This window comes from Dama dama, chromosome 15 (genome assembly GCF_033118175.1).
Source record: "Dama dama isolate Ldn47 chromosome 15, ASM3311817v1, whole genome shotgun sequence".
Lineage (NCBI taxonomy): Eukaryota > Metazoa > Chordata > Mammalia > Artiodactyla > Cervidae > Dama > Dama dama.
Window position 1 is genome coordinate 35,252,662 of NC_083695.1, and position 26,983 is coordinate 35,279,644.

The following is a 26,983-nucleotide window of genomic DNA, read 5'->3' on the forward strand; positions in this document are numbered from 1 at the left end:
AGATAGGACGATGATGTGCAGAATTTGGTGACATGGCACCAAGCCTCAAAGTCTGACAGAAAATGTGAGAGCAAAAATAGCAGGATGCATCTTTGGAAAAAGAGCCACAGGAAAGCAGACTGGGTGCATTTGCCACTTGTCCTTGCCTTCTTCATGATGCATGTTCTGTTGAAGGTCTAACAGGCAAGCCCTCTGGGTTGAGTCCCATTTCTCCCACCAACGTAAGGGATGATGGTGACCACTGATGCTTACTCTGGGCCAGTCCTCTGCTAAGCACTTCACCCGCTTACTGTCTCTGGTCCTCACAGCAACTGTGAGGCAGGCTCTGTCACTCATTTTCAGATGAAGAAGCTGAGGCTGGGGGAAGTAATTTGTCCAAAGATGCCCCACTAGTCAGAGGTAGCGATCTGTTCCCAATGCAGCTTCACTTTCCCTCAGTGCAAAACCGTGTTTTCAAAGGCAGAATGGAAACGGAGCAGGCCTGGAAACCGTGTTTTCAAAGGCGGGATGGAAATGGAGCAGGCCTGGACGCTGTTTGACCACTCTGTGCTCTTCCTGTTTAGATCTAAGGACTTCCTTGCTTGAACCGGAGTGGAGACACAGCAGGGCAGGGCTAATCTGGGGTTTTCAAAGCAGTGCCATCCGAATAGGGCTCCAGAAGGCTGAGAGGACCCTGTCAGGGGCTCTTTATGCATTTTATGGTTGGTTGAGTTTTATGACCCCAAAGAATCCATTCTTTGTTTTATTTATTGCAGACCTGAAACACCAGGGTTTGCTTTTTCTTCAAACTTATGACGCATATTGCATGACAGAATTATTTTTCATTTTTGTTTTTCTTTCAGAGCCTTGGAATCCTGTTAGGAAATTTCTAGTACAAGCATTTGGGGGAGATGCCGCTACTCAGGTTGGGCATCTGGGAGAGATAGACAAGCCCTTATTACAGCGTGGAGGATGGGGAGATTACCTGGCCAAGTATCATTTCAGGTTGTGGCAGAAAGAGATTAGCTCCAATTTATCGCCGTTCACATTTTCCTCTTTTCCTCCAGTTTTCTGAGTGTCATGGAAATGATATTTGTGAATCCCAGGGGCCTCTCACAGTGGTGTCAGTTTAGAGATCTTCCCAGATACATCTAAATGTGGACATAAAATGTAATGGGAAGAAATTGAGAAAATATCTGTTTCTTGATTCTTTATTACTGTGGAGTTAAGAAAGCTATTTCTCATGCTATTTCATAAATTTGAATCCAAATGTGTATGTTAATTTGTATTCAGATGGTTTGGGGATGATTCAAAAGTGGAGTTTTCTTTTCATAAAGTTTGTCAATTTTCTGGCAATTTGTAGATATATGTTTAGGCAGTGTGTATGTGTGCACTGATTGTGTGCACATATACTGTGTTATCAAAATTGAGCCTAACTGAACTATGATGGAAAGTTAATATAAGTACATTTAATGTACTTATAAACAGATGAAAAATGAATGCCTTATATTTGAACTCAGTATTTGATTTTAAAAATATAAACGTGAGTGAAATTCATTTTCCGGTGCTTACTCCATTAATATTTTGCCTAAATTAGAGTCTAGCAAAGACAAACATACAGATTTCTCTCTCAGTCTGTTACAATCTCCGTGGTACAAAAACACACAGGTAGATTGAGGACTCTGTGTAATTACTGCAAGCCCCCCAAGTTGAGAGTTTTGAATTTCATGGAAGATTTTGTGAGACAGGAATACTCCAAGACAGATATATGGAACATTTAAATGTGTGACATTACCTTTTTTCCTAATATTGATAGTAATGTTACTAATTAGGGTCAATTATGTATGATTTGCCTGGGCTGTGGTTGACTGGGTTTGGAGTACTTCACTGTTCAGATAAAATCTGTTCTTCTGACTCAGAAACAATGCTGTCTCCTTGCACTGCTTCTAATCCTTAGCAGAGAGAGGGTCCAGTTGGTAGATACAACCTCAGGTGATAAGAAGCAAAGAAGGAAGGAAGGAATCCAATGAGCTCTCTAGTTCCATTCAAGTGGGTGTAAACCACAGAACTAACTTCTGAGCAGCTTCAGGATAAGATTCTTTTTGCCTAGAGGACAGGAGGGTTACCGATGTACCCTGATCCTTAGTGCTGAATGAAGGCTTTCATAGTATCCTCTCTTACTCAGCACACCTGAGAGGTGCCTGCAGAGATGACCAGACTAATGGCTTGATGCAGAGTGTAAGAGGGAGGTGTCTTTGGAGCTCTCTCCAAACGTCATGTCATTTAAAAATATCACAGACAGAAGATCAGCTAGCATCATGTCTTCTGAATGAACTCTGACCAAAAGGCAGATTCTTTAGGGCAGAGGACTTCAAACTATAAGGTGCAGAAGAACTCCTTGGGGAGGTCCTTAAAAATCTTGCCCACTGCCCGCCAGAATTTCTGATCTACAAGGTCTTGAGTAAAGCATATGAATACACCTCAATATTGGGACCTTTGGAGAACTGCAGTACTCAAGCTCAAGTAATTGACTGTTAGATAATTAAAGATAGAAGAATGGTTAAGAATTCAGTACACGCCATAAGTCAGTGATGCCAAGGTCATAGTGTGTGTGTGCATGCTAAGTCACTTCAGTTGTGTCCGACTCTTTGCAACCCTATGGACTGTAGCCTGCCAGGCTCCTCTATCCATGGGATTCTCCAGGCAAGAATAATGGAGAGGGTTGCCATGCCCTCCTCCAGGGGGTCTTCACGAACCAGGGATCAAAACCTCATTTCTTATGTTTCATGCATTGGCAGGCAGATTCTTTACCATTAGCACCACCTGTGAAGTCCAATTAAAGCTAAAAGAATGGTTAGAGAATCCAATATATGTCATAAGCCAGTGATGCCAAGGTTGTAGTAGACAATGTCTATACATTCTGCCCAGTAGTAGAGTCTGGGAAGGTTTCTTGGAAGAATCAGAACTTGGGCAAAGCTCATTGGCTATGTAAGGTTTAGATACTGTCAGCTAATATGGAATGGGATGAATCCTATTATTTGTGGACAGCCTGACTAAACGATAATGCTTACTTCTTCCAATAGCCAAATAAATCATCTTCTATAGCCCTGGTTCAGAATGAGCAACAAGTCAAGGGTGTTAGTTTCACCCCAAAATGGCCTCAATTTCCCTACTACCCCTTCTAGACATGAAGTAAGGTCTGTTCTCTTGTGGTTTCACTGAGTTCAATAGAACTGTCTTTAACAGGCTTTATGACTTATCTTGGACAAGGCAATTAACTTCACTTAGTCTTACTTCCCCCATTTATACAATGGGAGGGTAGTGGTGGATGATTTCAGATCCCTTTTAGCTCTAACATTCCATCTGACCCAGTTAAACACTTCTCATTATTACATGACTGGAAATAGGCCAGGTCAAATGATGTCCCTTCAAGCATAACCGTCAAATACAGCTGTATGCTGTAAAGATGGATATTATACTGTTCAACTTATCATCATTAGTTCCCTAGTCTTAGAGTGGGAATGCACTGTAGTTCCTATCTGTCATAGTTAGTATTTGGAAGTCTCAGCCTGTGAGATTATTCACATATTTATTTCTGTGTACCACATATGCTCGCCAACATCTCCCCTTCATCATGTGTCTATGACAATATATTGAACAGAAAATCTCCATCAGCTGACTCTGACAGAAGTGTATTATTTACAGTGGTGTCAAAATGTGCTGTTTATAATTGACTGGGGTCATAATAAACCATCCTAAGAATCTTTTCTTCTCATGTTCCTTCTCACTGGTAAATCCTCCACTTGTGTTCTTTCCATCAACAGCATTTTCATTATTTACAGAGGAGGAACATAGCACAGATGGTGCATGAGTTATATTATAGGGTGACTGTTTCATCTTAGGAAGGTCTCTCTCTCTCACTTAGGATTTTTCATATGACAATTAAAGGTGAGGGATGTCAAGTCAACTGGAATCAGTTTCTAAACCACAGAATACACTTCTCAATTTCTCCCAACTTTGGGAGACAGTGTGGAATAAAAATTAATAGTTACACAGCTGATTTCATATTTTATCCTCATTTTTCCTCTTATTATCTGTGAGGCCTTGAGAAAATAATTGAACTTCTGGTTGTCACAGTTATATCACCGGTAAAATGTGGATACAAATAATATCTAACTCATAAGAGTATTGGAACTATCAATCAGGTATTGCATAAAGAACTGGCTTCCCAGGTGGCACTAGTGGTAAAGAATCTGCCTGCCAACACAGGAGATTCAAGAGATGCAGGTTTGATCCCTGGGTCAGGAAGATCCTCTGGAGTAGGAAATGGCAACCTGCTCCAGTATGCTTGCCTGGAGAATCCTATGGACAGAGAAGCCTGGCAGGCTACAGTCTTTGGGGTTGAAAGAATAAGACATGACTGAGTGCACAGACACACAAAGAACTAAATCCAAATTGAAAGGAAAAAAACAGCAAACATACTCAGGCCAAAATAACATAAACCCTATCTTTCATGCATTAGGAAGCTTCCCTGGTAGCTCAGGTGGTAAAGAATCCACCTGCACTGCAGGAGATGCCAGTTCAATTCCTGAGCCTAGAAGATCCTCTGGAGAAGCAATAGGCTACCATCTCCAATATTCTTGGGCTTCTCTGGTGGCTCAGATGGAAAGAATATGCCTGCAATGTGGGAGACCTGGGTTCGATCCCTGGGTTGGGAAGATCTTCTGGAGGAGGAAAGGGCTACCCACTCCAGTATTCTTGCCTGGAGAAGTCCATGAACAGTGGAGCCTGGCAGGCTACAGTCCATGGGGTTGCAAAGAATCGGACACAACTGAGCGACTTTCACTTTTCATGCATTAAGCATCTACCAGTAGAGAACCCCCAAATCTTCCTCTCCCAGAAAGGCTTCAGAATTTAATGTGGAGGGGTTGGCTGCTTCTCTAGTTTGTCCAGCAGGACGGGGACTACTATATGCCTTCTCCTCTTGCCAGTTATGCACTTCCTCTTGCTCCACTTCCAGATATTCCTTGACTTATACCTATACCGACCAGGTCAGGTTCTTGCCTAACCTGAAGTAGAACTTCCTGTTTTTATTTTAAGATCAAATTGTTCTCATGTAATACGTCTTTTTCATTGACTTCTTAAGATTCTATGTGCCAGTCATGCTCTTTAGTGTTTACTCAAAGGAGTTGAAAACTTATGTTCACATGAAAATTTGCACATGGATTTTTATGGCAGATTTATTCAATTCCCAAAACTTAAATGCAACCAAAATGTCTCTCAGTAGGGGAATGGATGTATAAACTTTAACGCATTCAGACAATGCAACATTATTCAGTGCTAAACGGAAATGAACTGTCAAGCCATGAAAAGACATGCAGGAAACTTAAATGCTCATTGCTAAATGAGGGAAGCCAGAATGACAAGGCTACATACTGTATGATTTCAACTATATAACATTCTGGATAAGTCAGAGCTGTGGAGACAGTTGAAAAGATCTGTAGCTGGGCATCCAAAGGAGGAGTAGGTAAGCAGAATACAGAGGCTCTTAAGGAAAGTGAAAATTCTCCATATGATACCATAATAATGGATACATGCAATTTTACATCTGCCGAAACCCACAGAATATACAGCACAAACAGTTCACCCTAATGTAAACTGTGGACTTTGAGTGATTATGATGTTTCAGTGCAGGTTCATCAGTTTTAGAACAAAGGTACTGGTCTGGTGGGGAAATGTTGATAAATGGGGGAGGCTATGCATCTGTCATAGCCTCAAGGGGCTTCCCTTGTGGCTCAGACGTTAAAGCATCTGCCTACACTGCGGGAGACCGGGGTTCAATCCCTGAGTGAGGAAGATCCTCTGGAGAAGGAAATGGCAACCCACTCCAGTACTCTTGCCTGGAAAATCCCATGGACAGAGGAGCCTGGTAGTCTACAGTCCATGGGGTCGCAAAGAGTCAGACACGACTGAGTGACTTCATTTCACTTCACTTCATGCATCTGTCAGGGCAGGGAGTTTAATGAAAATCTTCAGACCTTCCTCTAAATTTTGCTGTGAACCTTAAACTGCTCTTTAAAAACTTGTCTTAATTTTTTTAAGGGAAAAAAAAACCCAGAGGTGAGGTTTGTGTGTGCCATGCTTACTGAAGCAGAGTTTTCTTGGTCATGGAAGCTACATTCCTATTTGCCAGCTAGTCTATCTCAGCCTTGAACATACAGAAACATTTTGGAGTGTAATTCTCAAATGTCAATGGACAGTGCTCAGGAAAAGCACTGATTTAAATAAGTATTTCTCTTTCATTCAGTTGCTTGGGTTAAAATCCCATATCCTTGCATTACCTAAAAATTAGCATAAGGTTATTATCCTGCAAGTATTTCTAGCTTAACGTACAGAGTTAATTTGTGATCTGATCATTAGAGCTGTACTTTGGTCTTATAAGAAAATACCATTATCTGTCATAGCAAAGTAACCAAAGCAAAACTGCTTGAACCTGGGGGAGAGCTATAAGGCATTTTACATCTTTTCTCACAACCATGCTTTCCCTTTCAGAGGCTTATATTCTTAACCTTAAAGTGTGAGGGTAAACTAAATTATATCTAAGATCTCTTTTATCTTTGCCATCAGCTGATTTCTTTTTTTAGGATTCTTAGAAATATTTCTAAGTGTTTTTTGCTGAGTTTCTGAAGCAAGTCTCATGTGACTAGGATCTGTGTTTGGTATTCTGTTTTCTTTTAAGGTAGAAAATTTTATTTTTGGAAGGAAGATACGGTCTTCCTTTATTGTGATTTTTCTTTCTTTGGATGAATACAAGTGAAGATTTATTTCACTTAGGTCTCAAAATTGTTTGACTTTAAAATTTGCAGAAACTATAAGGCTGAACTCATCTAACATTTTAATATAACAGATGAAGAAACTGAGGCAGAAAGCATGGCCAAGGATTAGTTAGCTATGGAGTCAATAAAAATCTTATGATTTTGGTGACTTCATCCCTAATCCAGTGTTCTTTCAACAACATCATGCCAATTATACTTCTTAGAATCATGAAAGATACAAGTGTCCTGGGACCTGACCTTAGTTAACCAAGACAGTTGTGTGCATTTCCAAGTACTAAACCTGACAGGCCCATATTTGTTTGGATCTTTCTATTTTACATTCTCTTATAAGTTCTCTTTTCAAAATGCTTACCTCTTAAGCTAGATAATATGCTTCCTTTCATTGATGGTCCACTGCCCTCGACTCTAATTCCTACATCACATCTTTGAGTGATGCTCAAAAGTATTCTGCATATGTAAAAAAAAAAAAAAGAAAGGAAACAAACTTATGGTTATCAAAGGGGGAAAGGGAGGGATGAATTGGGAGTTTGCAATTAATAGATATAAAATGAACAGCAAGGACATCCTGAGTAGCACAAGGAACTATACTCAGCATCTTGTAATAACCTATAATAGAAAATAATCTGTAAAATAATATGTACATGTATAACTGAATCACTTTGTATGCCTGAAACCTTGTAAATCAACTGTACTTCAATTTTTTTTTTAAGTGTTCTACATGAAATCTAGGCTGTTGTGTAGAATTTGCAGTTTTAGTTCAGTGCTTTGCCAACTGGATTCTAGTAGTTAGTTTTTGGATTCTGGGATGGCAAATGCACAGGGTCATGATATTTGTAATAGCCTGTATGATATTGAGAAAAACTAAAGGAACTTAACAGATGAAACCATCTTCAATATCACTTTGCCAGCCATCAGTACAATATAGTGTAGAGCTTAAAGTGTTTTATCCACACTTATGTTGCAGCCACAGATTTGCTTCTTCTAGATGTAGTAGGTGGAATTTTTCATGTACTTATCACTATCAGCTATTTAGGTTTTTAACTTGTCATGGGTCATAAGGTGATATGTTGGCATTTTATAGGCTGTCTTCATTGGATACCAGAATATTTGAACTCTTTTTAAATAGGTAACTGACTGCTTCTGTGAGCACTTAAAAATTAAAATTAACTAATTTAATCTTCACCTTTGGGGTTTATATTGGCTTCTTCTCTTGGTTTTTATTTCATTAAACAGCTTTCTGATTCAATCATAGTTCTTAATACTTTGTAAAGCACAGGAAAATAAAAGACTGAGTTAAACCTGACTTTGGGGAATGCAGCATAAATCCTGTTACTGATTGAGAAAGCTGTTGCCTGTAATAGGCCTCGGCTGGATGATTTACATCACAGAGAGAGGAGAGATCCCGTTGAGGATGGGCTAATGGAAACTGTACATCTTCTGCGTGGATGAAATAAAGTCCAAGTGGAAGGCTGGGCAGATGGTCCCTTTGTTGGCTTCTAACGTGGCTATTAAAAAGCAGAGACATTACTTTGCCAACAAAGGTCCGTCTGGTCAAGGCTATGGTTTTTCCAGTGGTCATGTATGGATGTGAGAGTTGGACTGTGAAGAAAGCTGAACGCCGAAGAATTGATGCTTTTGAAGTGTGGTGTTGGAGAAGACTCTTGAGAGTCCCTTGGACAGCAAGGAGATCCAACCAGTCCATCCTAAAGGAGATCAGTCCTGGGTGTTCATTGGACTGACTGATGCTGAAGCTGAAACTCCAGTACTTTGACCACCTCATGTGAAGAGTTAAGTCATTGGAGAAGACCTTGATGCTGGGAGGGATTGGGGGCAGGAGGAGAAGGGGACGACAGAGGATGAGACAGCTGAATGGCATCACTGACTCGATGGGCATGAGTTTGAATAAGCTCCGGGAGTTGGTAATGGACAGGGAGGCCTGGCGTGCTGTGATTCATGAGGTCGCAGAGTCAGACACGACTGAGCGACTGAACTGAACGGAACATGGCTACAGAGTGGGTAGTTCTTTACTCTCAGGCCTCTGGTTTCCAGTTCCATGAAACCAAAGCTTTTTTCAGTGACTCTGAGCAGAGTGTTTGCCTCTGCCTTTCTTCTGTGACAAAATGGCAACTTTATAGAAAAAGGAGTCGAGAGGTGGGGATTTTCTCTAGCAGAGATTACGTGCATCTAATTGGAACCTAATGGTAAGCTCTTTCTATCTTAAAAGGCAATTACTTTCATTTCTTTATTTCAAGAGGCTGAGCCTTTGAAATAAAGGCAAGGCTGAACCTTTCCCCAGCTCAGCCCAGCAAATGAGTATAAAGTGCTTGCTCAAGAACAAAGCTGAAAGAGGAGATGTTATTTGACAAAATTGCAAAGCTTATGGTAGAAATGAGAAATGAGAGATGGGCTTGGGCCCTGGGACTGAAGTTGGGGCTTTGGAGAGGTGACAGTTCTCAGGGGCCAGGAGGATCTGAGACTAGACTCAAATGTCATTATGTTTTGAGGGCAACAAAAGCCAGTTTTCTGAGTCGCTGACTCAAAGGCCTGTAGCACAGCATGCTTAGAAATCCTTTCTATGCCATCTGGTACTCCTTGACCCCGAGAATCTATATTCTGATTCTTGGATATGTTCACCCATCTGGCCAAGCATGAGCTTAGGGTGCTCTCAACTCAGAGCTTGCCTCATCACATGGTGAAAGAGAATGAAAGATTCTTTTAGAGACTCGAGCTTTGGAATTCAAGATGGTAAATAATATTACAAAAGGCCAAGCTCTACAAAGTGCTGAGGACAGGAAGGAGACAAAATTACTGATCAGTATACGTGTATATGTGTATGTATATATACCATATATAAAATGTATTAATATAATAAATGTATTAACATATATACCAGGTATAATGTGCTGTGCATGAATATATATACACATTCCCCCTATGTGTACAGTGTACCTACTAAAGCCAAAGCAAGGGCAAAGCACTATGGGAAATTCTTGGTGGAGTAACACAGAAGTCATCTTCTCAAGGAACCTGGAGGGGTATGGTGATCTCAAGCCATTCACTATTCCAGAAATTCTTACCTTTGTTCATGACTTGGTGGTTGAAATAGGATAATATATTCCTGGATTTTGTGAGCAATTAAGACCAGAAAGCTGGCATCATAGCAGTTGCTGTAGTCAGTTTTTCTCCTTTCTCCTGAAAGGTGATGATAATATTTCTAGTTGTCCTGCTTGCCTTTAGAAAAGGTCTCTGCTGGTATCTAACCAGCACAGTCCCTTTCTGCTTCAGGATCTTGGCAAGAACAGGTTCTAATTCTGAAGCATTAACATTCTTCATGGCTCTGACACCCCTCAGAGGTCCATTTGCTTCTGACCCTGCAGATGCAGGTCGTCACAGATGTTTATTTGTCTGTTACCCAAACTCAGGACACATGTACAGCAGTAAATTTTTAATTTTCCAGAGTTAATCATGGCCATGGTATAGCTTATATCATTCCAACTGCCCGTTGGGAAAGCCTTGAAAATATAGACGGGATTTGTTCTCCAGGAAATAAATTCAACAACCCAGATGGGGGAGACTACACAGAGGGAGAAGTTTAAGTCAGGGTCCCTTCTTAGATAACATCTTATTCCAGTCCTGTCAAGGGTCAAAGTGAAGACTTGGTATATTCCAAAGGACAGACTAGTAACAACTGGAGCTGAGAGAAGCAATGAAAGATTGTATTTGCATTTTCATTAAGTACTTTTTAAATTAAAAAGTATGGAGAAAATGTAAGGAATGTTAACTCATGGTCTCGTCACTGATTATGGAAACGTGTTAACATTTTATCGTATTTACTTCAGATAATTTTTATTATTAAGAAATAAAATATTTAGAAAGAAAAGAAATCTCTCACATTCCTCCCACTCATCCCATTCTCACATTGCTCCCCTAAAGCAAGTACTGTCATACTTTTTGTGTGCATTCAGTCCATTTTTATCCTTTCATTTCATAGGTATTTACACATCCACAGACAGTAAGGAGCATTGGTTTAGTACCTTTAAAGTGATCTGAATAGTGTTTTACTGTATCTTTGGTCCCCTTGTTTTTGTTTGATTGACATTGTGCTTTTGAGAACTATCTCTGTTGAAATAGATGTGTGTGTGTGTTAGCTGCTCAGTAGTGTACAACTCTTTGCAACCCCGTGAACAGGGGCCCGCCAGGTTCCTCCATCCATGGAATTCTCCTCCAGGCAAGAATACTGGAGTGGGTTGCCATTTCCTTCTCCAGGGGGATTTCCTGACCCAGAGATCAAACTCAGGTCTCCTGCATTGCAGGCAGATTCTTTACCATTGAGCCACCAGGGAAGCCCGATTGATGTATGTATTGAAGAAAGTGGAGACCATTCAGGTATGGACACTAGACCTGAATGGACACTAGACCATTCAGGTATGACCTAAATCAAATCCCTTATGACTATACAGTGGAAGTGAGAAATAGATTTAAGGGACTAGATCTGATAGACAGAGTACCTGATGAACTATGGACGGAGGTTCGTGACACTGTATAGGAGATAGGAATCAAAACCATCCCCAAGAAAAAGAAATGCAAAAAAGCAAAATGGCTGTCTGAGGAGGCCTTACAAATAACTGTGAGAAGAAGGGAAGCGAAAAGCAAAGGAGAAAAGGAAAGATATACCCATTTGAATGCATAGTTCCAAAGAAGGGCAAGAAGAGGTAAGAAAGACTTCCTCAGTGATCAATGCAAAGAAATAGAGGAAAACAATAGAATGGGAAAGACTAGAGATATCATCAAGAAGATTAGAGATACCAAGGGAACATTTCATGCAAAGATGGGCTCCATAAAGGACAGAAATGGTAGGGACCTAACAGAAGCAGAAGATATTAAGAAGAGATGGTAAGAATACACAGAAGAACTGTACAAAAAAGATCTACATGACCCAGATAATCGCAATGATGTGATCACTCACCTAGAGCCAGACATCCTGGAATGTGAAGTCAAATGGGCCTTAGGAAGTATCACTATGAACAAAGCTAGTGGAGGTGATGGAATTCCAGTTGAGCTATTTCAGATCCTGAAAGATGATGCTGTGAAAGTGCTACACTCAATATACCAGCAAATTCGAAAAACTCAGAAGAGGCCACAAGACTGGAAAAGGTCAGTTTTCATTCCAATCCCAAAGAAAGGCAATGCCAAAGAATGCTCAAACTACCGCACAATTGTGCTCATCTAACACGCGAGTAAAGTAATGCTCAAAATTCTCCAAGCCAGGCTTCAGCAATACATGAACCATGAACTTCCAGATGTTCAGGCTGGCTTTAGAAAAGGAGAGGAACCAGAGATCAAATTGCCAACATTTGCTGTGTCATCGACAAAGCAAGAGAGTTCCAGAAAAACGTCTATTTCTTCTTTATTGACTATGTCAAAGCCTTTGACTGTGTGGATCACAACAAACTGTGGAAAATTCTGAAAGAGATAGGAATACCAGACCACCTGACCTGCCTCTTGAGAAACCAGTATGCAGGTCAGGAAGCAACAGATATAACTGGGCATGGAACAATGGACTGGTTCCAAATAGTGAAAGGAGTACATCAAGGCTGTATGTTGTTATCCTGCTTATTTAACTTATATGCAGAGAACATCATGAGAAATGCTGGGCTAGATGAAGCACAAGCTGGAATCAAGATTGCTGGGAGAAATATCAATGACCTCAGATATGCAGATGACACCACCCTTATGGAAGAAAGTGAAGAAGAACTAAAGAGTCTCTTGATGAAAGTGAAAGAGGAGAGTGAAAAAGTTGGCTTAAAGATCAACATTTAGAAAACTAAGATCATGGCATCCAGTCCCATCAGTCGTGGCAAACGGATGGAGAAACAGTGGAAACAGTGGCTGACTTTATTTTTCTGGGCTCCAAAATCACTGCAGATGGTGACTGCAGCCATGAAATTAAAAGATGCTTACTCCTTGGAAGGAAAGTTATGACCAACCTAGACAGCATGTTAAAAAGCAGAGACATTACTTTGCCAACAAAGTCCATCTAGTCAAGGGTTTGGTTTTTCCAGTAGTCATGTGTAGATGTGAGAGTTGGACTATAAAGAAAGTTGAGCACAGAAGACTTGATGCTTTTGAACTGTGGTGTTGGAGAAGACTCTTGAGAGTCCCTTGGATTGCAAGGAGATCAAACCAGTCCATCCTAAAGGAAATCAGTCCCGGGTGTTCATTGGAAGGAATGATGCTGAAGCTGAAACTCCAGTACTTTGGCTACCTGATGCAAAGAGTTGACTCATTTGAAAAGACCCTGATGCTGGAAAAGATTGAGGGCAGGAGGAGCAGGGGACGACAGAGGATGAGACGGTTGGATGGCATCACCGACTCAATGGACATGGGTTTGGGTGGGCTCCGGGAGTTAGTGATGGACAGGGAGGCCTGGCGTGCTATGGTTCATGGGGTCGCAAAGAGTCAGACACGACTTAGTGACTGAACTGAACTGAACCTAGAGTTCATTTTAACTGCCGTGTAGTATTCTATAATATCAGTATAAAGCCGTTTAGTCATTCCTATACAGATGGTCATTTCCAAATTTTTTCTATTTTACCAAGGTTGCAATACACATTCATATATGTGTGTGTGTGTGTGTGTGTGTGTGTGTGGTGTATATGTATCTATATATATATAAATATATTCATTTATTTTTATTAGTTGGAAGCTACAATATAGTAGTGGTTTTTGCCATACATTGACATGAATCAGCCATGGATTTACATGTGTTCCCCATCCCGATCCCCTCTCCTGCCTCCCTCCCCATCCGATCCCTCTGGGTCTTCCCAGTGCACCAGCCCTGAGCACTTGTCTCATGCATCCAACCTGGGCTGGTGATCTGTTTCACCCTTGATAATATACTTGTTTCAATGCTGTTCTCTCAGAACATCCCACCCTCGCCTTCTCCCACAGAGTCCAAAAGTCTGTTCTGTACATCTGTGTCTCTTTTTCTGTTTTGCATATAGGGTTATCATTACCATCTTTTTAAATTCCATATATATGTGTTAGTATACTGTATTGGTCTTTATCTTTCTGGCTTACTTCACTCTGTATAATGGGATCCAGTTTCATCCATCTCATTAGAACTGATTCAAATGAATTCTTTTTAATGGCTGAGTAATATTCCATTGTGTATATGTACCATAGCTTCCTTATCCATTCGTCTGCTGATGGTGTGAGAAAGATGTGTGAGGTTTCTTGTTTGCTTTTGTTTTTTAAGTCTATATACCTAAAAGTCATCTTTCTAAAGTATATTATGTATTTCCAAACTGCTTTCTAAATGGCTACAGTAATATCTGATCTCAGAAGTTTTGAGAGTTCTTGTTTTTCTTCCATTGTTTCCAATATTTAGCCTATCCAGACTTTTTTTGGGAAGGGGAATGTATTTGGGTATCATCTATTATTTTCGATCTTATTCTTATTTATTTCTGTGTTCTTGGTTTCTTAATCATGTTAGAAGCTTGTATGTTTCATTTTTCTTTTGAAAAAATCTTCCTGATTTATATTTTTCTAGTTTATTAATTTTGGTTCTTTCTTGTTTCTTTCCTTTTCCATTTTGAGGGTTTGCTTGGTTCTTTTATCTTCTAGATTTATAGCTTAACTTACTTTGATTCTTTTTGTATTAAAATAATTTTATTTATGTTTACATATGTAGAGATAAGTACGAAGTTCTGCTTTAACTGCCTCCTAAAATGCAGCACCTCTTGTAGCAGCTCTTTTACATTTGTATGTAAATCTAAATATTTTGTAATTTTCATTACAGTTTTCTCTCTGACCCATAAATCATTTATAAAGTTTGCTTTTCTTGTGTTCAAATCATGATGTTCTTCCTATCTTTTTTTTTATTAATTTCAAATTTAGTTGCATACAGTCAGGGACATCTGTTTGATAGTCTGAAAATTCTAGAAAGTTAATGGGTACCCTTAAACGTGGCAAATTTTTGTAACTGTATGATGTATGTTTGAAAATAATGTATCTCTTTTTGTTTTCATTGCCTCTCAAACTTGCTCTTCCACAGTCTTGCTCATCTCAGAAAGTGGTAATACTGCTTTTACCCTGTCCTTTAAGCCAAAAACTGTAGAGCCATCTTTTACTCAAGTTTCTTCACACCCATGTGTCATTTATTTATATATTCAGCTGGCTTTTTCTTCAGAATATAGACTGAATCTGCCTATTGAAACCACTTTCATAGCCAGTACCACAAGATTGTCTGACTATTGTTGTGACCACTGAACTGCTTCCACTCAGGTAAACAGATCTGTCTTTAGCTAACAGCAGCTGGAATGGTCCTTAAAGGATATAAATCAAATCATATTACTCATCTGCTCAAAACCCTCCAAAGACTTCTTAATTTTTTTTTCAGAGCAAAATCCACAGTTTTTGCCTTGGCTTTCCAGATACCCCATGATCTAGTTCCATAATCTCTGATCCCGTTTTTTATGGGAGTCTTTTCCTTGCTTTCTCTGAGCCCCATACTACCGCCTCAGGACTTTGCCATCAGCTGTGTAGTACTTTGCCATTGGCTATAGGTTCATCTGTCTGACATTTACATGTGTTGCTTCCTTACTTCTTTCATGTCTGTATACAAGGTCTTATCAGAAATGCCTTTTCTGAGTACCCTATTTAATATAGCACTCCAAAATATCCCACTCTCTCATCACTTTTTTCCCCTTTTATATCAGTTATTTTCTTCCCTTACTGGAATGGGAAGTCCATAAAAGCAAGGATTTGACTCTTTCATTCACTGGTATACCTCAAGACATAGATTAGTGTAAAAGCTCAATAAACATCAGCTGAATGATGGGGGGTGGGGTGGGGAATATCTATTACTTGGGATGAGAGTTCTATAGATACCTTTTATGTCAATTTTGCTAGTTGTGCTGCTTAATCTTCTAAATTTAGGTTCTTCCTAATGTTCTGTAACCATATCTATGTGCTTCCCGTAAAGCTGTTCTGTCAGGTTAAGCTACTGACAAACACTCAGCAAGCTAACACAACACGTCTTCTGCAAAGTCAGCTATGTCTTTTGTGACTCTCCAGGCACGTGCCATCCATATGGTAACCCACAGATCCAGACTGTTTTCATCTCCAAAAAAGACAGCTTGAGCTTCAGGAGAGTTTATGGACAACTCATACCCATCTTTTTACACTTGCCTGGGAACTAACACATGTCACTTCCACTCACAGCCCATTGAACAGACTTGTTTTGCTGTTTTATTGCAATATGTCCAGCTGTATATTTGTCTTTACTTATTATAATCAGCAACTGATGTGTGCCTCAAGTATGAACACATAGGACTTACTTCAGCTTAGGAAAATTTTCCTTTGTTATCTCTTGAAATTGTTTCTGAGTATTTTCTCTGTTGCCTAGTTCTGAAAAATATGATTAGGTATGAGTTGAAGACTTTGTACCTCTTAATTTCTTTTTTTAACCTCATTATGTTTCGTTGCTGCATTCAGAATGATTTCCTTAGTACTATCTTCCAGTTCACCAATTTTCCTTTTAACTACAGAAACTCTCCCATTTATTCCATTTACAGAGTTTTGAAATATCCATTACATTGTTTCTAGCTTCTAATTTCTAACTGATTAGTTTGATACTCATTTTTTCTTAATTTTTATCTGCTTCATTTTAATACTTTCTTATTTAAAAAGATGGGCTGCCTCTGGTGGCTCAGTGGTAAAGAATCCACCTGCCAAGGCAGGAGATGCGGTTTGATTCCTGCATCAGGAAGATCCCCTGGAGGAGGAAATGGCAACCCATTCCAATATTCTTGCCTGGAAATACCATGGACATAGGAGCCTGGCTGGCTACAGTCTGTGGGGTCACAAAAGAGCCAGACACGACTTAGTAACTAAACAACAGCAACAAATTTTAAAAGATTTTATTTCTTTATATCATTATTTTATGATTACTCATAGACTACTATTTTTTTTTCCCAGGAATCAAAGCATCCTCTAGTTGTTTATTTTGTTGAATATCTTCCATTATTTTATGATTACTCATAGACTACTATTTTTTTTTCCAGGAATCAAAGCATCCTCTAGTTGTTTATTTTGTTGAATATCTTCCTGGTGCTTTTTTTCTCATTGGATTTGGCTGATGTAGGGGGCTTCCCTGGTGGCTTAGACAGTGAAGAATCCACCTGCAGTGCAGGAAACCTGGGTTTGATCCCTGGGTCAGTAGATTGGAAGTTACCTTAAAGAAAAAAAAAAAATTACCTTCAGTATCTACCACACATTATAGATTTGCAGTAGCTTCCACATGGCTTCCTGGAAACTCAGGCCAGAGTCAGATTTTGTGTTAGCAGACTGGCATTCCTGTCCTATTGTGGTACTGGGGACATTGTAGATCCAGTAATTAGTAGCTTGTCGCAAGCCTGACTTCTGTGAGATGCTCTGTTCCTTCCTGTGTCACAGGTACATGCTTTAATGCAATCCATAGGCCTGTCATTTCTCAGTCCCTACAGTCCGCTACAGGTTGGAAGATCTTACCACCTCCCAGTTTCATGCTATGATTCTGGGTGGGGACCCTGAATTTGAACCTTCTCATTGCCTCTATTTCTAGATACAGAGTTCAACAGTACCATAGTACCAGCATTTACTCCCTGCTGTCTGTTTCACTACTTTTCTTGTATATGGAGAATTTTATCTTGCATTGGGTACAGATACCCCTTTTTTAAAAAGATCATGTTTATTTTTTTTTTAATATTGGAACATAGTTGATAAACAATGCTGCATTAGTTTGAGGTGTATAGCAAAATGATTCAGTTATACATATACATGTATTTATTCTTTTTCAATTTTTTTCCTATTTAGGTTATTATAGAATATTGAGCAGGGTTCCCTGTGCTATGCAGTAGGTCCTTATTGGTTATTAATTTTAAATATAGCAGTGTGTTCATGTCAGTCCCAAATTCCCAACCTATCTCTTACCCCTACCCTTTTCTTGGTAACCATAAATTGGTTCTCTAAGTCTGTGAGTCTGTTTTTGTTTTGTAAGAAAGTTCATTTGTATCCTTTTTTCAAGATTCCACATAATAAGTGATATATATTTGTCTTTCTCTGATAGATTTACTTCACTTAGTATGAATCTCCAGGTCCATCCATGTTGCTGAAGATGGCATTATTTCATTCTTTTTAATGGCTGAGTAATACTCAATTGTATATATGTACCACATCTTCCTAATCCATTCATCTTTCAATAGACAGTTAGGTTGATTCCATGTCTTGGCTATTATCAACAGTGCTGCAATGAACATTGGGGTGCATGTATCCTTTCAAATCATGTTTTCCTCCAGATGTATGCCCAGGAATGGGATTTCTGGATCATATGGTAGCTCTATTTTTAGTTTTCTAGGAACCACCATGCAGTTCTTCATAGCGACTGTACCAATTTTACATCCCCACTGCAGTGTAGGAGGGTTCTCTTTTCTCCATATCCTCTCCAGCATTTATTGTTTGTAGATTTTTTGATGGTGGCCCTTCTGACTGGCTTGTGGTGATGTCTCATTGTAATTTTGATTTGCATTTCTCTAATAATTAGTGATGTTGAGCATCTTCTCATATGCCTCTTGGCCATTTATATGTCTTGTTTGGAGAAATGTCTGTTTTTCCAAAAAAAATGGGTCTTCTGTCCATTTTTTAATAGGGTAGTTTGTTTTTCAGATTTTGAGCCACATGTGCTATTAGTAAATTTTGGAGACTAATCCCTTGTTAGTTGCATCATTTGCAAACATTTTCTCCCATTCTGTGGGTTGTCTTTTCATTTTGTTTATGGTTTCCTTTGTTGTGCAGAATTAAAAGACAAATGCAGGTACAGACATGTTTTAGTATTTGAAATTTCAGCTAAAATTTTATTTTTAATGGTATTTTGAGGAATAAGTAGTGAGCATGTAAACTCACAGTGCTATCTTGTCCAGAAATCTTTTAAATTAAAATAATTTATTTTAATTATAAAAGAATTTATTCTCATCATCATAAACTTGGAAACTACAGTAAAACATACAGAAAATATTTAAAAAGTGAAAATGCCTGTCACGTCTGACTCTTTGCGACCTCATGGACTGTAGCCTGTTAGGCTCCTCTTTCCATGGAACTATACTGAAGTGGGTAGCCATTACCTTCTTCAGGGTTCTTCCTGACCCAGGGATCGAACCCAAGTCCCCCACATTGCAGGCAGAGTCTTTGCTGTCTGAACCACCAGGGAAATATTTAAGTAACCAATAGTAAACAACACAGAAATAATTATGGGTAAGATTGCAGGGTGTTATCTCTCATGTTTTGCTTTTCGCTGAATGGTTTCATACTACATGTTTAGTTTTATATCCTCTTTTGCTCCAGACATTATAGGTGGGTTTACCATGCCATTAAATAATCTTCAAAAGCAATTTTTAACAGCTCCTTAATGTTCCAACATATGGAGGCACTATAAAAACGTAAATCATCCAAATTTTTTAATATCTCTCATAGCATAAATTAGCATGTGATTACTGCACAGAAGAGTAAGAATATTTTTAAGACACTTGATACATAGTGAAACACTTCTGTCCAGATATGGTGTTTCAACTTTATATTTCACTAGTAACATAACCATTCTCTAGCCAGTTCTAAGAATTATTTTTCCAACTTTGCCAGTTGGATGGATGAAAAATGTTGTTTATATGCTTGTCCTTTGAAAAATTCTTACAACTGTTTGGATATTCCTATTTTCACTTCTAATTATAAAATTTTACTTATTCTAAATAAAGATTCTAAGTTCCTGTCACTTTTTGGTTTGGCCAGGAAGCCAATTTTAATATTTTCTTTTTTTGTTATTTCTACTTGTATGCCTTTTCTACCTTCTTCAGCCTTTTGTTGTATACATTCTTTTACTTTATGACTCCTCAGGCTGCTTGCTTAATTAATTCATTTTAAGTATCTCCGGTTTATTTACAGCCTTCTATGTTTTATTACTGCTGTGTCTATATTTTGTTGGCATTGATATAAATATACTTACTCTCATTATTTCTAAAGTGGATTGTAATTAACTTTTCTTTACTCTTTGATCCAATATTTTTAAAGGAAATTTCCAGTTTTGTTTTAATTTTGATTAAACATTTTTATTAATTCTAGTTTTATTTCACTGGGGTTGAGAATATAATTTTTTTGTTTAAAACTTTATCACACATACTGAATAAGTGGTCAGATTTAAAAATATCCCATGGATGTTTGAAAAGAACCTGTATTTTCTTTTCAAAGGGTATAAGGGCATGTATGTATATGTAAATTTCTGCATTTATTCATATTTATATTACTCAAAGCTTTTATTCCTTTTAATATTTATTCAATCTGTCATAGGTTGACAATGGTATAATGTTTCAAAGCCCATTATTTCTGTAGTTGTTAGTGTATATATTTTGGTATTTGATGACTATGTCTTCTACCACATAAGTTATATATCTGTTACATCATCTTTGCATTGCATTCCTTTTATCTGCACAAAATACTGTCTTATTTTCCTAGGTTTTTGTTATTTGCCTTGAACATTGTTGTTCTTATTGCTTTTTGCAAGACTTTCCCACAAACAATTTTTCAATTTTTAAACCATCTTGAAGTTTTTTCTAAGTATCTCTGGTTATCTGAATATATTTAATATTTAATTTTCTAGCACAAATTATTAGAAATATTTATAGCAATTAATCTATTGCTATAATATGTATTTGAGCTTAATTTTATCATGTTATCTAATCTTTTTTTTATTTTTCCTCTCATTGTAGTTTTGTTTTCTTTTATCTTATGAAGAGGTTTATATGATTGAAATCCTTTCAGTAATTCTACTAGTCATAATTCAATTTGTTTATCAAATGCATGTTAACACTATTTCTCTGTTAAATTCGAGACCACATTTCTGATGAGGGATTCAAATTATCTGGGTTTAACCTGACTTGCTGCTTCTCTGTATTTATCAGTTTTTAGTCCTTTTATCTGGTATTATATCAACTATTTATTATAAAATTCTGACTTATTTTTCATATAAAACATATTTTCAGATTTTGAATTTAGTTGTGTGCCCATTTGACAGTTCTTCATATTTGATCCTAAAAAATTAATTGGTTTCAAAGTTCTTTGCCATTTTTTTATACTTTAACTGTTACAGTCTTGAGTTCTTGATTTCTTTTTCTCTTTATCAGTTGACAGGTATTCTTTTGTGTGTGTGTGCTTTCTCAGGAAGGGATCATGAATGATTTATCTTTCATGATTTTAAGCTTAGCAAAATGTCTTTCTGCCACCTTTTCACATGAGCAACTTGGATATAAATATCTCAGGTTACAAACTTTTCCCGTCACTACTTTGTGCAGATTGTTTCATTGTCTTGTGATGTTTGATTTTGCAACGAAGGGTAAGATCAACCTTGATTTTGTTACTTTACAGATAAGTTTTTATTATTTTTTAATTTTATAAGGTTTTAAATTTCACATTGTGATTTAAAATAAAATGGAACCTCTTTATATTTCTAATCATTTAAAAGTTTCTTATTTGGTTTCCCCTAAGCTCTTTCACTTATAACTATTTATATCAGACCTTTCTGACAGATTCTCTCTTGTTCTGATTTTCAGTCTCAGTAACACCTCTCTTCAGTTACATCTAATTTGTCTTGCGTGTCATTTATCTTCTTTTCTATTTCTTTTTCTCCATCAAATGTTGGGAGATTTTCCTGTACATTAAGTACTTAATTTTTTGCAATGTCATTTCTGTTTTACTGTCTCCAGTATGGATTTTCAATCTTACCATTGTGTTTGGGCTTTCTTAACTATTTTCTTGATTCAGCCAGTCCCCTTATCATCTCTGCATTCACCTCAGAATGTTTTATTTCATTCATTCATGTATATATTGTTTCATTAATTGAGTAAACACATAATTATGAAATAACCATTAGATTGTAGAGATTGTGATGGATTATATTTGGGTTCCCAATTAGTAGTATGAGCTATTTCCATTATTTTATATAACTTCTCTATTAGACATTAAATTCTGTGTGAACAGGACCTGTGCTTCTATATATTTGAATCTCCTTTTTCTCCTTTTTCTTACACAGTACCTGGCTTATGGTAGTCCTTGAATAAATATGTGTTAAATAAATGCTTGGCAATATTCCATATATGTATACAGACAGAAATTCGCTCAGTCGTGTCTGATTCTTTACGACCCCACAGATTGTAGCCCCCCAGGCTCCTCTGTTCATGGGATTCTCCAGGCAAGAATACTGGAGTGGGTTGCCATTTCCTTCTCCATGTATGTATACATGCACAAACAGATTAAAGGTCTCTGGAATAGAAGAGGAATGTTTCTAAAGAAAAATTAAAAGACAGTCATCATCTGTAATGACAGGCTTTTCCATCAGTTACAGGCCCATAATGTTCCTGCAGGACTGATCAGTTGGTTGAATTTGGATTTGTTGTTCAGTCACTCAGTTGTGTCTGGCTCTTGCAACCCCATGGACAGCAGTATGCCAGGCTTCCCTGTCCTTCACTATCTCCTGGAGTTTGCTGAAACCCATGTCCATTGAATTGATGATGCCATCCAACCATCTCAGGCTCTGTCACTCCCATTTCCGCCTGCCCTCAATCTTTTCCAGCATCAGGGTCTTTTCCAGTTGGTCAGCTCTTTGCATCAGATGGCCAAAATATTGGAGCTTCAACTTCAACATCAGTCCTTCCAATGAATATTAAGGATTGATTTCCTTTAGGATTGACTTGTTTGATCTCCTGAATTTGGATTAAACACAGTAAAACTTTTAATCAGTTAAATCTACTCCACTTTCTATGCATAGATTTGTTGGGACCCTACCATGTCAGATTTGGCCATGCTGACATGGAATAGTTAAGTTGTCAACTAATGCTTAGTTAAGTCTCACGGCTAAAGTATTATTATATTGAATTCAAACAGAGCCTCAAGCTCCCCACCCCTTCTGTGGGTTCTACAACATGAACAGTCTTCTCATAACATATATTCCCAAGATTTTCAATGGTAAACATCTGTTTTACTTTGAGGTAGTTATGATAAGCATCTGTTTGGAGGAATGAGTTTAACAAAACCAGGACACATTTGTTTGCCATGTTATGGATTATCTAGTTTTGTATTGTTTATGAATAAATCATACAGGATGGATAAACCAGTAACCTCAATAGCATGTTTTATTCTGGCTTTAAAGCATAAATTTATGCATTTGTAATTTTTCCTTTAGAAATTTAAAAGTTTATGTTTTAGATAGAAGATAGCATGGATTTTGAATGTAGCTTAGCTGTTGGGTGCACAGATTCCAGAAATTCCTTTAGTAAGATAGATTTCAGTTGGCTGATTGAGAGTCCTAGTGTCCACAACTGCACCATTCAATGCATTAAGTACAAGTGAGTCAAAGATAGCAACAGTATCTCATGAGAAGAAAGTTTTATATATGCATATATATTTACATTCCATATTTGTATAATACTTTACATTTCATCCTCAAAGCTCATTTTAAAAATAAAAATGTAATGACGGTTCACAAAACTTCAGGAACTTCTTAAAGTCACACAGAAAATTAATAACATTTTCTGAACTGAAAAATCATATCTTTCCAATTATAGTCTAGTATTCTTGACTTACACAACAACTGCTTCATTGACAAGTTATTTTGATACTACATTTAGAGGTTATCAATGGCATTTAGTATGATGCTGAATCCATGACAATATCCATTTTGAATTCTTTGATTTGGTGTATGTAATAGTTCTTAGAATTAATCAAGTACAAGATGGAGGAGAAAGATACACAAAAGATTGATCATGGTGTTATTGCGTTAAGGAATCTGATCTCCATTGGTGTACCAAAAGACACAGTTGTTCTACAGAAGAGTCATTCATTGTATTACTTCCATTGTTTAAGTGACAGTGTCAATATATTGGATATTATCTTATTGTTTAATGCACACACCACAAAAGGCAGATTTTGGTCACTCTAAGATGACATCATTCTTTGTCTCAACATGGCCATTGTAAAACATGTATACCAACTGAAAACCTGGGGATAGTGAACGATTACTTTAAAAACTCATGTATCCCTTGGAGCAAAAAAATAAAATAAAATAAAATAATGACCCAATGAGACTTGAAGGTGGTTTTGGTCAGAATTCACTCAGCTAGAGGCAAGCAGTTCTCATCTGCCGTGACTTTGGCTTCTCTTGAATTTGCATTTTCCGTTTCCTTTCTCTGGGCTGGCTGTGTAGATCCCCCTGTTGTGCCCAGTGACAGAGCAGGCTTCTGCAGAAACTACCAGGACCATTTGTAATCTCCTGGTTTTGTAGAGGCCTCAAGTGCTGAGAAGAACAGATTCTGATGTTTCACAGCAACAGGCTTAGAGATGTTGAGAGAAGGACAATTTGGGTGGAGTTTACATGTGTTTCTCCTTGATGGAGAATTAGGGGTGGGGATCTGGTACAGCTGAGGTCAAGTTGTATTTCTGCCCTCTTTTTTTGGCTTGTGGCTTGGAAGAGCAGCCGCAGTGAGTGTGTGGAGTTTTAGCTTGGAGCATGACTTCCTCATTCTAGAATGCCAGGGTTGGGAAGGCGATTAAAGGTCACATTGCCACACCTCCCATCAAAATCAATTTTCGATGAAGCCTGTAAGACAAAGCAAGAGATTCTGTTTGTACAAAAACTTGGCTCCTAGAATCTAAAAGTGCTTGTTACCCTCTGAAATAACATCTCTGGCCATCTAGAATTGGTAAATTTTATAGAAATGGGGAGAGGAATGGTAGAAAGGACATTAGTACAGTTTCTCAAACAATGTGAAAATCTCTTGGTAGCAAGTGGAAAACTTAAGATATATTGTTGATATTGAGTTGGTATGAAATTCTGATGGTCTTAGGCATATCTTCTGGGACCATCCTACCTAGTAATATGGGAGAGAAGGTCCCTGAAGAATGGAAAGGTATATCCCAAGTTCTACACCCTGTTTCTCTTAGTGTGCAGAAGAGTTTGGTGGATCTAGAAGGACCATGTTAACTAGTACAGGTCCAGTGACTCCAGCTGCATACATTGTACTGAAAAAAAGGTTTTCTAACCTGGCCAGTTCTGTTATGTTCCTCCACTTTCCCCTTCAGGTATGGGTGAAAGAGGTCAAGACAGAAACCACTGCCTTGTACAGCATACCTTGCCATAAGGATCCATCCAGTCTTTGCTTCATTCCGGATGCCATCATAATAAGGAACAGTAGCCAGTTTCGGTCTTAACATTGTGGTTTGTACATGGATCTGGCTTCAGTAGTGGATGTGTTGAGGCTATTTTCCTATTATTTTTATTTAGCCCACCAAACTTACTCTATAACTGATCATGTCCCAGCACACTGTCTCTTGCTAAAGTGTTATCATGGAGGCTAAAGAGCATGCTCAGCGTATACCAGCTTCGCAAAGGAAAGGGAGGTCAGGTCCTGTTATGAAAGCAATCATGCACGGCATATATGATGTGGTACCAGATCCAGATACTCAGATGTCCATTGAAAAGATGTACTGATTTAGACCAATGGCTGAGTAAAATGGCTGTTCTCTTCTAAGAGGGGAGTCTTTCTTCAAGGTGAAGTGGTCGTCCCATTTGAATAAGGTGTAGCTACTTTTGCAAAGTATTTGGTTTCTTTGCACACAGTGAAGACCAAAGAGTAGGCCTTTGAAGAATGTTGCACTAATACCAAAAAAGCAGCATTTCAATGAGAATGTGAGATCTTGGAACTCTGAATAAAAAACAGTGATCTGACGTGTGCAACTTCTCTTTTCCACTTTCCTATAGTTAAAGAGACTTTTTTCTAGCTCTTGAAGGAAGACTTCCTTATTCCATCACTTCCTCTTATTTTTGACTTTTGGGAGGATCTGAAACATTATTCCTGTTAAAGAGAACTTGGGTGAAATCATTGCTGTTGTGATCCTTGCCTTTAATTTATTGAGAGACACAAAGGTTAAGCGGAAACTATGAAGTTGAGTTGTTGTTGTTTTCTTCATTGTGGTCTTAGTCATAACTCTGACCTTGAATCTTTCCTGCAGTTCCTTGGATATCTGGGGATGGTCAGAGTCACATTTCATTGTGTCCAAGAATCATCACAGCCCTGTGCTTAGCATTCCTTCAGGCTTCTCTTCACTGCAGACAAAGACAGCATTTGGTGCCAGTCTCCCCCAGGAAGAGAACATTGAGGGTTTTAGCTCTGAATCTTCAAAGTTAAATGATTTTCCATTTCTGTCAGCTTCAGTTCAAGTCAGGAACTGTTGATCCTCAGTATACAGTTGATTCCATATTTGTGAACTTGCCTAAAATTTGTTTGTAACCCCCAAATCAATCCTCATGGCACACTTTCATGATCATTCACAGACATACACAAAGCAGCAAAAAATTTGAGTTGCCCAATGCTCATGTTCCAAGCTAAGGTCAAATAAGGCCACATTCTGCCTTATTTCAATTCCCATACTATAAACAAATGTCCTTTTTCATGGTCCATTTAGTGCTACGCTCTTCTCATTTTTGTGCTTTTTGTTGGTGATTTTGTTGCTTAAAATTACCTCCAAATGTAGTGCTGAAGTACTGTCTAGTGTTCCTAGATCAAGAAGGCTTGGGACTTGTGTGCCTTTTGGAGTAAATACATGTATTCTGTAAACTTTGTTTAGGCATGTATTAATGCATTACTGTGTAGCTGGCTGTGAGTTCAGTGTTAATGAATTAATTATATATTAAATAAGTAGTCTTGAAGTAGATCACAAAACAAGGTTATCTATTGATTGGTTGACAAAAGTCTTGTGACCAAAGGCTTTCAGGAACCTAAGCCCATATTTCCCCTAGGAGCAATGATTTAGGGTTTGCTAATTCAGTATTTGCTGCAGCTTTATAGAACATAAGTACTATAAATAATAAGAATCAGCTGTAATTGTTTAGTAAGTGTTTGCTGTAATGGCAGAGATAATTATTATAGACATAACATGTCAGGGAAGGATGTAGGCATGTTACATACTATGTAAACAACCTGTTACAAGGAGGGAAATGAGAGAATTATCCCTCAGCCTGAAATTTGTCTAACAAACTAGACAAAAATGCATCATTTTCTAGACCATTTCACTTGGATCATAGCTTGTTT

At 38.1% G+C, this 26,983-nt stretch overlaps 1 protein-coding gene across 3 annotated transcripts in view; it reads left to right on the plus strand.

Annotated features, from left to right (window-relative positions):
- LRMDA (leucine rich melanocyte differentiation associated) overlaps positions 1 to 26,983 on the plus strand; it is a 1,173,646-nt gene that overhangs the window by 1,023,075 nt on the left and 123,588 nt on the right. The window lies entirely within an intron of this gene.